Here is a 6,805-nt window from a genome sequence, read left to right as displayed (position 1 = left end):
TATGCAATATGACATGGCTGTCATCTCTAGTGTTTTGGCCAGGAATAGCATACACCCTCCGGACAAGCCTCTAGCGTGGCTAACAATAATGTTATATTCCGGCAAAAACAGCTAAAGAGCAGCTTCCGTCTCTTCATCGGAGGACAACTTTGTTTCCTGATTTGCTGCTACCGACACACTCCATTTCTTTAACAGATGTCTTAACTGCTGCTGTCTCCGACGATTACGCATACCCCTGACTTTAAGGGTAGCAACTTGATATGCTGCGACGCCAGCCATTTTTGGTACTAGTCCTTTTAAACATCATCCCTTGGAATGGGGTGGCCCGCCTGCAAATTGGAGGCCTTTCGGGCAGACATCACCCTCCTCTTTAATGTCACCCTTCCTGTGGCCTCTACACAGTGTGCCTTCTGGCCAGCACCATCGATACACACCTCATCATCTGCGGGACGCTTCAAAGGCACTGTGTTGTCCATGTCCTCCTCTGAGACACTCAAGGCTTCGGCCCACGAACCTGATTGGAGCACATCGCTCGCTGCTACACTGACAGCCGACAGAGAACCGGACGCACCAGAGATCGGTGCCACAGACGGCTCACTGTTAACCTCTAACGACGAAGGAGAATCAATGACGAAGGAGGATAGGCGAGCATCCACTGGCAGCATCTTCTCCATTGACTCCACAGGAGGCATATCCAGACGTCCTTCAATGACAGGTAGTTCTTGGGCAGCAAGCGCAGCACTCTGAGTGGCACTCACAGGCTGGCCCGGGTCCTGCGGTTTTGGCTCTGGAGACGCTGGTTCTTGATGGCCAGTCACTGCAGATTCTTCTGAGTTGATGTGAAGTGCAGACGGCTTCTGGTCCCCATCAATTTGAGGTTCACGACCTAACTCACCAGTTACATCGACAACCTCTGACACATCCATGATATGTTCGGACGCCACGTCATCTTCTCGTGACCACTGGCCTTGACGCAGTCTATCGGCAACCCTTAATACACAGTTCTCCACAGTATGGCCAAAGCGCCGGCACTGGGTGCATCAAGGCGTTCGGCACTGACGCCGTACATCACCTAACAGGCTGCATCGAAGACACAGTGGAGGTCTCCCTGAGATAAGCACTAATGCCTGCACCCCATAAACATTAAGGGTGTGAGGAATTGTACTTGCTGACACTCCGTCCTTTAGCGTGAGGGAGATTTCATGGTTCGCTGTTTCCATGTGCTCCATCCCTGGGCACCGCCACTTTTCAAGCTCCACAGATTGAATCGTTCCGTAAGGCTCGAAAGCTTCCACAATCCTCCGGTGCTCCATATAGCGGGGAAGCCAAAGGAGCTTAACCTTGACATTCTTTGTATCCGGGTCGAACACCATGCACCGAAGTCCTTTCGCAGGGAACTCTGCTTTGTTAATTAGCTTCTGCTTTGAAGAACTACTCTCGCAGGTAACCATCCACACGTGGCTAATTGGTATTGACCAATGCACAAAATTTCCCTGAGGTCCAAAATCTGTTCAAGTGCGTCTCGAAAGTCAGGTGCTCGGTACGGGCAACCCTTAAGGTCGGCATGCAGGAAAACGGTATTAAGGACAACATTACCGGTGGGCAGGCGTGGAAGGACAACTTTGTACGTTTCGGTAGTGTCCTGAGGGGTCGAAAGACCTCGGCCAACGGCCGATGCGCTCTTTCCAGCTAGCAACATTTTCAGGCTCAGCCGCCCAGAACGCCCTTCTTCTCCATGGCCACGCCGAAAACTGGAATTTGTTGAAACATTTCTGCATTTTATGTCATGACCCGCATTTATAACGTTGCGACTTCATGTTTCGCAGTTTACACGCCATTGCTACCGCTCTAACAATTGCAACTTCTTGATCATTTTAGCTCGCTGTCTGATGTCACGACTTGCAACTAATGTTCTGGGTGCCTTTGCGCGCTACGTTGTGCACTGGAATCATTTCAACATGTGGAGTTTGACATCGCTGGCAAATTTACCAACGCCGGCTCTTGGGTGGTGCTCTGCTACCGTGGGCGTAATTTTCTCTGAACACGGAGCTTTAGTAGAAGCCTTCAAGGAAAAAAGTGCGACCAAGATTCAATACCGGCAAGCGCCGCAGCGATGACCCTAATTTCGTGTAACTAAACCTTATTTGTATGTAAACATTGCGGAAAGCGTTGCGATGACCGAGGGCTCGGCTACTTGATACGCAGAGTAAGAAGGAGTGCAAAAGCTTGAGAAACACGCCAAATATTATGTATTACAAGCGCTGTATGTTGTTGCTTTTTCTCTCATGAGCCCATCGCTCGGTAAACTACTCTCTTTCTGGTTTTAGTTTTTCTTTCTGCTGTTTATACTGGGCCGTGGTGTAGGCTACGCTCGCCTGCGATTGAGCCCGCATTGAACATTTTGGCAGTAATCATTGTGTTAGAGTGCCCTAAAGATCAGCTGTGAAGTTGGTTATGCATGGTAGCCCACATTATTCAATTCCAGCTTTAGTTGCGCGTTAATCGCCAGTGCGTCATGAGATCGAGGCGGGCGGTCGTTGTCTCTCTCGAAACGCTCGAAACGACCTATGGAAACATGGAAACTCTAGAAAAAAGATACCGCCTTTGTTTCCTTACAAATGCGCAACGACTTCGCAGCAAAAAGCGCTTGCTTGAACCATATTTTTCATATGCCCCCCGATGGTCGATTGAAAGTACGCTGTTGCCGTGTTGGCCCCAGAGGGATGCTACTGCGGCTGACGCCGCAGGCCGCACCGGCTGTACTGGGGCACTGGGACTAGTGCGGCCCCAGCGCACATACAGCGCTTCTCCCAGTGCATCGCGGATGCCAGCGACTCACCCAGCGTCCAAAGGCTAATCCCAGCGTTTTTCTCCCATCAAACCAGTGCAGCCAATGTCTTCCCGTTACTGCTCCAGTGAATATCGCAGACCTCCAGCGTGCCCAGCAGATCCAGTGCAAAACCAGCGCTAAAATCTTCCTGGTTTCGCACTGGAGACGCTGGTTTTTGCAATGCTCGGAAAAGTTCGCCTTTTTGGGTTTGTATATTGTGTTGCTTTCAACTCGTTCACTCTACGTATTTAGATCAAAGCATTTGCTTCTCAAGGGGGCATTTCGAAGATCAGAATTTTCCTCCTCTCTGTATAACTTTGCCAACATGCCTTTTAGATGTTATAAATTGTATGTGCTTCTTACCGATTTTTTTGTTTAGGGACAGCAACATACCGAGACTGCGGCGTGGTCTTGAGCACGGTAGATAATGTATAGGTCTGGTTTTCAGCAAATGTCTATTTTTTTTCGGCGAATCAAAACTAATCTATTTTGTTTATAAAGGCCAATTGGGGTTGACAGTAAGTTTATTACTCCCTTTAATGTAGCTGCAAAGCCTATTTTGTGATGTTAGTGCGTATATGTACCCCACTTCGACGTTTTCGAATAAAAATGACCTGTTTCCCTAGTGAAAAACTTCTGAGTCACAATAACCTCATACAGTTTCTAATACTAAACTCATATTAAACTCGTACAAATCTCATATGTTCTCATACAAATATCATTCATCTATTGAGATTTATATGAGATTGTATGAGATTCGTATGACTTTAGTATGAGTTTAGTATGAGAAACCTGTATGAGGTTATTGTGCTTCATACGGTATTTTCGCTAGGGTTTGCCTCAGAGTCCTCATTTACGGAGCAGTTTTGCTTTCTGCTTTGTTCTGGTTTTAATACCTACAAATAGCAGCAATGCATGGCCTCGAAACTTAGCTGTTGGAAATGCTGAACCAATCGCGGCTGTCAGTAATAACGCTAAATGCGGGAGTAGTAAATACTGAAACAGTCGTTTTCCACTTATCTTGTATTCCTGCGCAGGAAATCTAGAATTTGCTACTAAACTGGCAATCGACCAGACTAGGGATTATATAGCTAATGAGGTATAGTTTCATCCAAACTACGATAGGCTGATCTTTTTCCTTCTCATCTTTTCTCCTTGTGTCGCTGCCGCATATTCTCTTCTTGACGTTTGCAAGGCGGTCCGGTAAGAACACGTCACACTGGAAAGCATTCAGTCATATTTGCATACGAATGACACATTCGTTCATTCAGTGGTAAGAAGTTTATTGCTTGTATGAAGACTACTCTCCTGGTGTCTTTTCGCGCCATATCTGGACAGAAAACACTTGTTTAGCGCTAATTCTATCATATCAATCAATACATTTAAATGGCTCCCTTAATTTTAAGCGTGCTTCCTTAAACGTGCTTGCAAAATCTCTGCTAAATAACGTACCATAAGGAACAGTGACACAACCGCACTTTCCGCAACACGCTTTGTTTCATTCATAATTGGTTAATGATCCACACTGGGCTTCCCAACTAGGCCTAAACGAAAGCCCTCCAAGGGCGCGTTGATTTGGCAGCAATAGACTACGACTTCACCATGCTTTACTGCAGTTTTCGAACCTGCATTTACCAGAAATGCGGATACGCGAGTGCGTAACAGCCGTGGTTTATTGAAACCGTTCAAGGTAACTTGATGCTGTGTAGTTTCCGGCTGCGGCCTTCAGTATTGTTTATTTCACCACTTGCCGCTGATTTAATCAGATGTCCCTGTCTTTAAAACTTTTTCACCGCCCTCGAATTGTATTTATGGCCCAAATGGTTCCTCGTCACTCTAAAGACAAATTTTTCATGTTTTTTTTATGTTAAATTGTATGCATCAATTGAAAACGATATATTTTTGTTTGCGCAGATTCCTTGCAAAAATAGCGTGACCTGGACCAGCACGAAAAAAAAATCGTCTTCGGAAAAACCTAAAACCCCAGAATCCCTCCAATTCAGAGCAGTATTTCGCACAGGAGTCTATAAGGACAGCAGGAAAAACGATGCCTGCCTTGATTTATACGAGGTCTTATTGGCTTCAGACATGTCACGGGCAGAGATAGCATATTCTGAATTCAAATGGTTTCTGCTGGATCTATTGAAATACGAACGGGCCATTCGCAACTGCACTGTGAAACACTACTTCCGGTCTCTGTGCAAAAAGAGCTTTAGAAAGATACAGGAAGGGCTCGCCGACTCCTGGTTTTAGGTCTCCAAAACAGAGCCAACGATCGTAGACAAATGTTTTCTTGGTCACTTCCCAGCTAGAAAAGCTGAAGCCGATTAAGTACCGAGAACTTTCCTTCTATAATCGAAGTCTTTAGAAAGGACCAGTTTGGAAACTGCAGCCTTCTCTGTGCGCCAAATCTTAGAAGTGCTCTATTGAAATGGCGTGGAAGCCATGATAGATTTTCTTCTTTATAAGTATGCAACAGCCTACGTGCACAGACCTGAATTTGAGTTGAAGGCTTTCTTACCGAAGGTCGTGCACATCACCTGCCTAGCTCATGTGCTTCACAGCATTTGTGAACAACAGAAGCGAGCTTAATGACGTAAATAACAATGCTTCAGTTAAGTATGAATGAATGAATGAAAGAATGAATGAATGAATGAATGAATGAATGAATGAATGAACAAAGAAGCATTTATTTAAACGAAGGAATGGCTCTCGACCACTGCGTAGGTACTTAGGGAGTTAGGAGAGATGGGAGTGTAGCTTCGTCTTCATTGTTTTTCAAGCTATTGCTTATTGCTTGACATGCGGCCGATCTTTGCGCTTTAAGTCGACCTCTCTCACACTACTCGAAGCAGGCCGCTCTCACTGCCGTATGTAGCAATGGAATGTTGCATTTCGGTGCTTGATAGAATCTGATCTGCTATGGTGGGCATGTCGTCGTGTGGAATATGCGTAATTTTATTTTTTTTTCTTCGGGGAAACAATGAACATTGTCATATAAGGTGTTTCAGGTCTGCTGTACGCTCTTCCTGACAGTGTGTGACATGTTGTGTTTGAGTGTTTCGTGTATTCCGAGAAACCACTTGTCATGTATGTGTGGTGTGTAAGCTGCGTTTGCTATTACTTTGTTGAGAAATATCTCTTGTGGTCGAGTGTGCCCTTCGTGTTATCAAACACTGGCGCTGGTGTCGCTTCATATAATCTAAGCTTGCTGTCGTGTTTTATTTTGGTGCGTACATAGTGCATCATTGATCTGCCAGGGGAGCCTTTAGCGAGCATTGTTTGATAAGAATTTGGGTCTATTGTATTAGGCATGGAGTTGTGGTGTGGGGCATAGTATCTCTCAGCAATCCCACCCCCTTTCGCGGCTGCATTTCCCCCGCCTGTACCAGTATGTCCCGGTGTCCATATAATTTGAATTTCTATTCCAACTTCCCGCATTCGCTTTAGGCTCTTTCTGATGTCCTTGGCCACTGCGTCGTGTGTAGCTGTTTCCATCAGCTTTGCAATCGATGCATATGAGCCGTTTAAAATTTGATAGCCATTAAAATAGTCTCTTCTGGCTGTAGCTGTCGTAATGGTGTTTACGGCTCCCCATATGGCAAGCAATTCGGCGTGTAAAATTGTTCCTCCAAATAGGTGGCACGTTTGCTGTCCGTTGAGCTGGGGCGCTGGCACACAGACCCATGCCACACTCACCCTTTTATTTCTATTTGCAGAGTCAGTGTAGATGTCTATTGCATTCAGCGGTCTTGTGAGGACAATTCTCTGTTCTAAAAGGTAGCACACATTGCCTGGCCCACCTGGGGCCCGTATGGGCAAGTTGGGCTTGGGCAACCACAATAACATCCACGAGGGTCCCCTTTAGGGATCAAGCGGGGAAGCCCAAATTGGGCTTGCCCATGCTTTTTCCATCTGGGCATCATATAAGCGTGGAAATGTGGGCTAACTGAGTACATATTCTCAAATCTGGCC

Source organism: Amblyomma maculatum, chromosome 3, assembly GCF_055883805.1.
Source record: "Amblyomma maculatum isolate TAMU_Amacu chromosome 3, ASM5588380v1, whole genome shotgun sequence".
Lineage (NCBI taxonomy): Eukaryota > Metazoa > Arthropoda > Arachnida > Ixodida > Ixodidae > Amblyomma > Amblyomma maculatum.
Note: the sequence above shows the minus strand (reverse complement) of the source record.